Here is a 10302-nt window from a genome sequence, read left to right on the forward strand (position 1 = left end):
ATCAGAACTCCAAAGGCAAAAATAATCAAGCTAGCTCACTCAAGTAACCCATTTGGGTATATCAAAACAAAACAAAGCAAGAACCTACAACACAGTCAACAAGCACAAACTAACACAATAACTTATAGATGGCTTCGAGACAACAGTCGATATCGAGTCACATAAAGAAACAGACCATGATCACCTCAACAGGCTCTCAAAACAAAGAATCCAGGGATCTTCTAGATGAAAGTGCATTCCTGGAATTACTACATGCAGAATACAAAAGTTTAATATACAGAACCCTTCAAGACATCAGGAAGGAAATGAGGCAATACACAGAACAAGCCAAGGAACACACAGATAAAGCAAGTGAAGAAATTAGAAAGATTATTCAGGAACATAATGAAAAGTGTAATAAGCTGGAAAAATCCATAGACAAACAGCAATCAGAAATTCAGAAGATTAACAATAAAATTACAGAATTAGACAACTCAATAGAAAATCAGAGGAGCAGAATTGAGCAAGTAGAACCTAGAATTTCTGAACTTGAAGATAAATCACTTGGCACTGATATATTTAAAGAAAAATCAAATAAAAGAACTTTTAAAAAATGAAGAAACCTTAAGAATCATGTGGGACTCTATCAAGAGAAACAACCTACTAGTGATTGGAGTACCAGAACAGGGAGGGATAACAGAAAATACAGAGAAAATTGTTGAAGATTTGTTGGCAGAAAACTTCCCTAATATTGTGAAAAACGAGAAGATATCTATCCAAGATGCTCATCGAACTCCACATAAAGAAAGTCACCAAGACGTATTATAATCAAACTTGCCAAAACCAAAGATAAAGAGAGAATTATAACCCAGAAAAACCCAGTGCCGTCTAGTCGATTCTGACTCATAGAGACCCTATAGGACAGAGTAGAACTGCCCCATAGAGTTTCCAAGGAGTGCCTGGCGGATTCGAACTGCTGACCCTCTGGTTAGCGACCGTAGCACTTAACCACTATGCCACCAGGGTTTCCAATTATAAGAGCAGTGAGGGATAAACAAAAAGTCACTTACAAAGGAGAGCCAATAAGAATAAGCTTGGACTACTTGGCAGAAACTGACAAAAGAAAAACAGGAGAGGAAGCAAATAACCTGAAAAAGAAGTGAGATGGGCAATCTTACAACAGGCCTAACTGAAAGTGTGCGTCAGCGTTGTATTCTTTCACCATACATATTTAATCTGTATGCTGAACAGATAACCCCAGGAAAAAAAAAAGCTGGGTTATATGAAGAATGGGGCATCAGGATTGGAGGAAGACTCATTAACAACCTGCGTTATGCAGATGGACACAACCTTGCTTGCTGAAAGTGAAGATGATCTGAAGCACTTACTAATGAAGATCAAAGAACACAGCCTTCAGTATGGATTACACCGCAACATAAAGAAAACCAAAATCCTCACAACTGGACCAATGAGCAACATCATGATGAATGGAGAAAAGATTGAAGTTGACAATGAATTCATTTTACTTGGATCCACAATCAACAGCCATGGAAGCAGCAGTCAAGAAATCAAAAGACGCATTGCATTGGGTAAATCTGCTGCAAATGAACTCTTCAAAGTGTTGAAGAGCAAAGATGTCACCCTGAAGACTAAGGTGCGCCTGACCCAAGCCATGGTATTTTTGATCACATCATATGCATGTGAAAGCTGGACAGTGAATAAGTTGATGCTTTTGAATTGTGGTGTTGGTGAAGAATATTGAATATACCATGGACTGCCAAAAGAACGAACAAATCTGTCTTAGAAGAAGTGCGGTCAGAATGCTTCTTAGAGGCAAGGATGGCGAAACTGCGTCTTACATACTTTGGACATGTTGTCAGGAGGGATCAGTCCCTGGAGAAGGACATCATGCTTGGCAGAGTACAGGGTCAGCGGAAAAGAGGAAGACCCTCAACAAGGTGTACTGACACAGTGGCTGCAACAATGAGCTCAAGCAAAACGACGATTGTAAGGATGGCTAAGGACCGGCAGTGTTTCATTCTGTTGTGCATAGGGTCGCTATGAGTCAAAACCAACTCGACGCCACCTAACAACAACAAATGCTCATCCAAAGACTTCGCCAAAAGAGTAAAAAGACTACCTACAGACTGGGAAAATGTTTTTAGCTATGACATTTCTGATGAGTGCCTGATCTCTAAAATCTACATGTTACTGCAAAAACTCAACTGGAAAAAGACAAATAACCCAATTAAAAAATGAGCAAAAGATATGGATAGACACTTCATAAAGAAGACATTCAGGTAGCTAAGAGATATGTGAGGAAATGTTCACGATCATTAGCCATTTGAGAAATGAAGATCAAAACTACAATGATATTTCATCTCACTCCAACAAGGCTGGCATTAATCCAAAAAACACAAAATAATAAAAGTTGGGGGGGAGCTGTGGAGAGATTGGAACACTTACACACTGCTGGTGGGAATTTTAAAATGGTACAACCACTTTGGAAATAGATTTGGTGCTTCCTTAAACAGCTGGAAATAGAACTACCATGCGATTCAGCAATCCAAACTGAAGGCTGTGGTCTTTGATCTTCATTAGTAAGTGCATCAAATCCTCTTCACTTTCAGCAAATAATGTTGTGTCATCTGCATAGCGCAGGTTGTTAATGAGTCTTCCTCCAATCCTGAGGCCCGTTTTTCTTCTTATAGTCCAGCTTCTCGGATTATTTCCTTAACGTATAGATTGAATAGATTTGGTGAAAGAATACAACCCTGATGCACACCTCTCCTGACTCTTAACCAATCAATATCCCCTTGTTCTGTCCGAACAACCCCCTCTTGATCTATGTAAAAGTTCCTCATGAGCACAATTAAGTGTTCTAGAATTCCCATTCTTCGCAGCATTATCCATAGTTTGTTATGATCCATACAGTCAAATGCCTTTGCATAGGCAATAAAACACAGGTAAACATCCTTCTGGTATTCTCTGCTTTCAACCAGGATCCATCTGACATTAGCAATGATATTTCTGGTTCCACGTGCTCTTCTGAAACCGGCGTGAATTTCTGGCAGTTCCCTGTGGATATACTGCTGCCTCCGTTTTTGAATGATCTTCAGCAAAATTTTACTTGCGTGTGATATTAATGATATTGTTCTATAATTTCCACATTTGATTGGATCAGCTTTCTTGGGAATAGGCACAAATATGTATTTCTCCCAGTCAGTTGGCCAGGAAGCTGTCTTCCATATTTCTTGGCATAGAAGAGTGGGCACCTCCAGTGCTGCATCTGTTTGTTGAAACATCTCAATTGATATTCCATCAATTCCTGGTGCGTTGCTTTTCCCCAATGCCTTCAGAGCAGCTTAGACTTCTTCCTTCAGTACCATCAGTTCCTGATCATATGCCACCTTTTGAAATGGTTGAACATCGACTAATTCATTTTGGTGTAATGACTCTGTGTATTGCTTCCATCTTCTTTTGATGCTTCCTGCATCATTTAATATTTTCCCCATGGAATCCTTCACTATTGCAACTTGAGCCTTGAATTTTTTCTTCAGTTCTTTCAGCTTGAGAAAAACCAAGCTTGTTCTTCTCTTTTGGTTTTCCATCTCCAGCTCTTTGCACAAGTCATTATAATACTTTACATTGTCTCCTGGAGCCGCCCTTTGAAATCTTCTGTTCAGTTCTTTTACTTCATCATTTCTTCCTTTTGCTTTAGCTGCTCGACCTTAGGAGCCCTAATACAAGGCATAAACAGTATACAAAACATTGTTAAGAATGCAGAGGAAAAGCTAGATAACTGGGAGCTCCTGGAATTCAAACACTTATTCTCATCCAACTCAAGGGCACTGGGTGGTTTTGTTTATGCTCATCCAAAGACTTCACCAAAAGAGCAAAAAGACTACCTACAGACTGGGTAGCTATGACATTTCCCATCAGCACCTGATCTCTAAAATCTACATGAGTACTGCAAAAAATCAACTACAAAAAGAAAAATAACCCAATTAAAAAATGGGCAAACGATATGAAAAGACACTTCACTAAAAGATATTCAGGTAGCTAACAGATACATGAGGAAATGCTCATGGTCATTAGCCATCAGAGAAATTCAAATCAAAACTACAATGATATTTCATCTTACTCCAACATGGCTGGCATTAATCCAAAAAACACAAAATAATAAATGTTGGGGAGGCTGTGGAGAGATTGGAGCACTTATACACTGCTGGTGGGAATGTAAGATGGTACAACCTCTTTGGAAATTGATTTGGCACTTCCTTAAAAAGCTAGAAATAGAACTACCATATGACCCAGCAATCCCACTCCTCGGAATATATTGTCGAGAAATAAGAGCCTCTATACGAACAGATATATGCACACCCATGTTTATTTCAGCACTGTTTACAATAGCAAAATGTTGGAATCAACCAAGATGCCCATCAACGGCTGAATGGATAAGTAAATTATGGTATATTCACACAATGGAATACTATACATCGATTAAGAACATTGAGAAATCTGTGAAACATTTCATAACATGGAGGAACCTGGAAGGCATTATGCAGAGTGAAATGAGTCAGTTGCAAAAGGACAAATATTGTATAAGACCACTATTATCAGAACTTGAGAAATAGTTTAAACTGAGAAGAAAACATTCTTTTGCGGTTACGAGAGGTGGGTAGGAGGAAAGGTGGGAGAGGGGTATTCACTAAGTAGATAGTAGAAAGGAACTACTTTAGGCGACAGGAAAGACAACACACAATACAGGCAAGGTCAGCACAACTGGATTAAACCAAATGCGAAGAAGTTTCCTGAATAAACTGAATGGTTTGAAGGCCCGCATAGCAAGGGCAGGGGTCTGGGGACCATGGTTTCAGGGGACATCTAAGTGAATTGGCGTAATAAAATCTATGAAGAAAACATCCTGCTTCCCACTTTGAAGACTGGTGTTTGGGTCTTAAATGCTAGCAAGTGGCCATCTCAGATGCATCTCAGATGAGTCTCAATCCACGTGGATCAAAGGAGAATGAAGAACACCAAAGACACAAGGTAATTACGAGCCCAGGAGACAGAAAGGGCCACATGAACCAGAGACTACATCATCCTGAGACCAGAAGAACTAGAAGGTGCCCAGCTCTAACCGATGACTGCCCTGACAGGGAATACAACAGAGAACCCCTGAGGGAGCAGGAGAGCAGTGGGATGCAGACCCCAAATTCTCATAAAAAATCCAGACTTAATGGTCTGACTGAGACTAGAAGGACCCCGGTGGTCATGGTCCCCAGAACTTTTGTTGGCCCAGGACAGGAACCATTCCCGAAGCCAACTCTTCAGACATGGATTGGACTGGACAATGGGTTGGAGAGGGATGCTGGTGAGGAGTGAGCTTCTTGGATCAGGTGGACACTTGAGACTATGTTTGCATCTCCTGCCTGGAGGGAAGATGAGATGGTAGAGGGGGTTAGAAGCTGACAAAATGGACACAAAAATAGAGAGTAGAGGGAGGGAGCGGGCTGTCTCGGGGGAGAGTAATTGGGAGTATGTAGCAAGGTGTATATAAGTTTTTTGTGTGAGAGTCTGACTTGATTTGTAAAATTTCGCTTAAAGCACAATAAAAATTAGAAAATAAATAAATAAAAATAAAACTAAGCTCACATGGTAATTTTGTTTTTCTGAGTACATACCAAAACAGGACTTTCTTTTAAAAAGAGAAAAAACAAATTACTTTGGAAAATTTTGTATCATTCAAATTAATGAGAAAACAATTTGGCCAATACTTAGAACAAATTTCTGAGGGCAAAAGTATGGTTTTAAAATTTTACTGTTTGTTATTTATTAGCACAACAGCTACTTTGAAGCTCCACTATGCATTGTGTGCTTCAGATTACTTCTGTTCCTCTGTTCAATGTCTGTGCATTTGCAATTCTGCATATTTTAGTGGGACATGATGTTGTGTTCAGTTTGAGACACCATCCGTGAACAAGTTTGAGAGATGGGATGTGGTTGATGAAGAAAACGCATGAGTTCTTGATTAGAGGACAGATAGTACTCTTTCACTTTAGATTTGAAAATAATATTAATCTGAGTTATAAACATATTTATATTTTTCCTCATTAGTTATTATGTGCATTTTTTGTGATTCTTAAAAGATTAGATAGAGCTTCTGATTTTATCTCCATGAAATTGAAGATATGGAAAGAAAAGTGTTATTTTGCATAAGCAACACTTTCCCTAAAAGTTGTATTAAACTTAAAGGTTTTTTTTTATGTAGAGACTTAGTAATGATTTGTTTGGTAAAAAGAAAATTTTGTTTTTTCAATTTTATGTAAAAAAAAAAAAAAAAAGAAAAGTTTTTCTCAGCCTACCGCCCATCCAGGAATATCCCAAAATCAGAAAGCAGAAAGAATTTTCTCAGTGTAGTATGGAGCATTATCTATGTTTAACAAGAGTTTACTTTTCCAACTAAAACATAGACTTTAGAACTTTTCTTGTTTTTAAATTTTAGTGAGTAATTTTTCACGTATACCCAGCAACATATGCAATTATTTATAAACCTTGTAGTCTCTTACCTAGATTATCAATATCACTGAAACTACCTGATCGTACTTCTCTGATGCCATTTTTCCACATCTTCTCAGAATTAATCCCAATCCTAATTTTTTAATCATAGTTAAAAATAGTTTAATTATGCCTGTATGTATTCTTAAAGTATATTGTTTAGATTTTCTTATTCCAGTAGTTTCGTTATGGAATATTTGGTGTTGTCTATGTGTTTATGTGTAGGATCATATCATTTGCAAATAGAGAGAGTTTTACCAATTCATTTTCGATTTGGATGCCATTATTTCTTTTTCTTCTCTTACTGCTCTAGCTAGGACTTCCAGTACAATGTTAAATAGGAGTGGTGATAAAAAGCCTCCTTGTCTTGTTCATGTTCTAAGGGGGAGTACTTTCAGCCTCTCTCCATTGAGAATGATGTTGGCTTTTGGTTTTGCATAGATGCCCTTTATTATGTTGAGGAATTTCTCTACTATTCCTATTTTATTGAGAGTTTTTTTTATCAGGAATAAGAGTTGGGCTTTATCAAATGTCAACTGTGTTATCATGTGATTTTTTCTTTTGTTCTATTTATGTGATGGATTACGTTGATTGATTTTCTAATGTTGAACCACCCTTGCATACCTGGTATGAATCTCACGTGGTAGTGGTGTATTACCTTTTTAATGTGATGCTGAATACTTTTGGCTAGAATTTTGCTGTGCATTTTTGCTTTTATGTTCATGAGAGATATTGGTCTGTATTTTTATTTTTTAAGTTTGTATGTATTCCTGGCTTTAGTATCAGGATTATACTGGCTTTATAGAACGAATTTGGGAGATTTCCTTCATTTCTATGCTTTGAAATAATTTGAATAGTACTGGTGTGAGCTCTTCTCTGAATGTTTGGTAGAATTCTCCAGTGAAGCAGTTGAGGCCAGGGTTTTTTTATTGGGAGTTTTTATTTTTTACCCCATTCAGTCTCTTCTCTTGTTATGCATTTTTCCGATTTTCTATCTCAGTTTTTGTAAGTTTAGGTAGGTAGTGTGCTTCTAGAAATTTGCCCATTTCCTGTAGTTTCTCAAATTTGCTGGAGTACAATTTTTCATAGTATTCTATCGTGATGTTTTTTGTTTTAGATAGGTCTATTGTAATGTCTCTTTTCTCATCTTATTTGTGTCATTTGTTTCCTCTTCCTCTCCTGTTTTTCTTTTGTCAGCTGGTCCAATGCTTTGCCAGAGTTTTTGACCTTTTCAAATAATGAAGTTTTGGTCTTCTTGATTCTTTCTTTCTGTTTTTTTTTTCTGATATTTCATTTATTTCTGCTGTAATCTTTATTAGTTCCTTTTTTCTATTGCCTCTGGCCTCTTTTTGCTGTTCTCTTTCTATTTGTTCAAGTCATAGAGCTAACATTTTTATTTTTGTGTGTTCTTCTATTTTGATGTGTACATTTATAGCTATAAATTGACCTCTGAACACTGCCTTTGCTGTGTCTCAAAGGCTTCATTCAATATGATACGTTTACATTTTCATTTGGCTCTAGGAATTTTTTGATTCCCTCTTAGATTTCTTCTATTACCCAGTGGTTTTTAATAAAAAAAAAATAACAGTGGTTTTTAAGGCAGATGTTATTCAATCTTCATGTATTTGATTTTTTTCCCTTGCTCTTTTCTTGTTGATTTCTACTTTTATGGTGTTGTGATTAGAATTTTTTGTATTATTTTAATGATTTGGATTTTATTGAGGGTTGTTTTGTGCCTAAAATGTGGCCTATTTTGGAGAATGTTTCATGTGCATTGGAAAAAATGCACACTTTGCTGGCACTTGGTAGAGTGTTCTATATATGTCTATGAGGTAAAGTTGGATGATCATGGCCTTTAGATCTTCTGTATTTTTGCTGTGTTTCTTTCTAGATGTTCTGCCCACTAATGAGTGATGTGCTGAAGTCTACTACTATTATTGTGGAACTGAACATTTCTCTTTTCTGTACTTGTAGAGTTGGCTTTATGTATTTTGGAACCCTGTCATTGAGTGTATAGATATTTATTAAAGTTTTGTGTTCTTGGTTGATTGTCATTTTAATCATTATTGTCTTTATGATCAGTTTTGCTGTAAAGTCTATTTTATATGAGAGTAATATTGCTACACCTACTCTTTTTTGTTTACTGTTTGCTTGATATATTTTTCTTTCTTTTAATTTTTAGTATGTTTATGACTTTGTGTCAATGATATGTCTTTTGGAGACAGCATATAGGTGAATTCTTTTTAATCCATTCTGCCACACTCTGTCTCTTTATGGGTGCATTTAAGCCATTAACATTCAGTGTGAATATTGATAGATACACAACTCCAGCACTGTCAAGTCGATTCCGACTCGTATTGACAGTATAAGACAGAGTACAACTGCCCCATAGAGTTTGCAAGGAGGGCCTGGCAGATTTGAACTGCTGACCTTTTAGTTAGCAGCCATAGCACTTAACCACTATGTCACCAGGGTTTCACAGGTATGAGTTTATTGCCGTCTTGTGCTTTTCTTTTGTGGTGCTGATGTTTTCTTTGTTCCTCTTACTTTCCTGTGCTGAGTTCCTTTTTTTTGTGGATTTTCTTTTCTTTTCTTTCATTATCATAGGTCTTGTTTTAATGAGTCTTTATGTGTTTCTTCTTTTTTTATTAGCATGGTTAGGTTTGTTAACTTTCTTTGCGGTTTCCTTGAAATTTACCCTTAACTTCCTAAGTCTGAATCAGTCATTTATTACTTGATATTGCCTTGAATCCCTTTCCATCTGAAAGTTCTATATCTGTCCCATTTATTCTCCATTTTTATTGTTTTGACATTGTCATCATTTACTAATAGGCATTCCTGTTTTCCTTTCCATGTATTTAGCCTTGTTTTAATACTGAGAGTCCTTTACCTACGTTGGTATCTGGCTGATGCTGACCTATGTCCTAGACTCTGGTTGTTGTCTGATGTTGCTGGTTCTCTAACAGATAGTCTCCCTTTAATATTTTTTGTAAGTTCGGTTTGTTTTTTTTAGAATTCCCTTAATTTCTGTTTATCTGGATATGTACTAATTTTGCAATCACATTGTAGAGTTTGCAGGATATATTCTTGGTTGGCAGTTTTATCAATTCAAGGTTTTATATATGTCATCCCCATCACCTTCTTGCCTGAACTGTTTTTGCCAAGTCATCAGAGTTTAATCTTATTTTTCCCATTTGTAAGTGACTTTTTGTTTTTCTAGTGCTCCTTTCAGGATTCTTTCTGTCTTTGGTTTTGGCAAGTGTGATTATGATATATTGTGGTTACATGCTTTTGGAGTCCACCTTTTTGGGGTCCTTTGAGCATATTGGATGGTCAGTTTTTCATCTTTCATGCTATTTTGGAAGTTTTCTGTCAGCAAATCTTCAACAATCTTCTCTGTGTTTTCTACTTTCCCCCCTGTTCTGAAACTCCAATCACGTGAAAATTTTTGTTCTTGATTGTGTCCCTTAAAATTCTTCATTTTTCTTCATTTTCTTCACTATTTTTTCCTCAAAGTGGTATCCACGTATTTGTCTTCAATGTTGCTGATTCTGTCTTCCATTGTTTCAAATATGCTTCTAAAGCCTTCTGTAGAGTTGTCTATTTCTGAACTTTTGTTATCTTTCTGATTTCTAGTTGCCTTTTTTTGCATAGTTTCTAATTGTTTATTTATTGTGATGAGTTGTTCTTGCATTATTTTCCTGAATTCTTCCATATTTTTGTGTTTGTTTTCCTTGATTTTGGTTGTGTTTTTGTGGGTTT

This window comes from Loxodonta africana, unplaced genomic scaffold, assembly GCF_030014295.1.
Source record: "Loxodonta africana isolate mLoxAfr1 unplaced genomic scaffold, mLoxAfr1.hap2 scaffold_29, whole genome shotgun sequence".
In the NCBI taxonomy this organism is placed as follows: domain Eukaryota; kingdom Metazoa; phylum Chordata; class Mammalia; order Proboscidea; family Elephantidae; genus Loxodonta; species Loxodonta africana.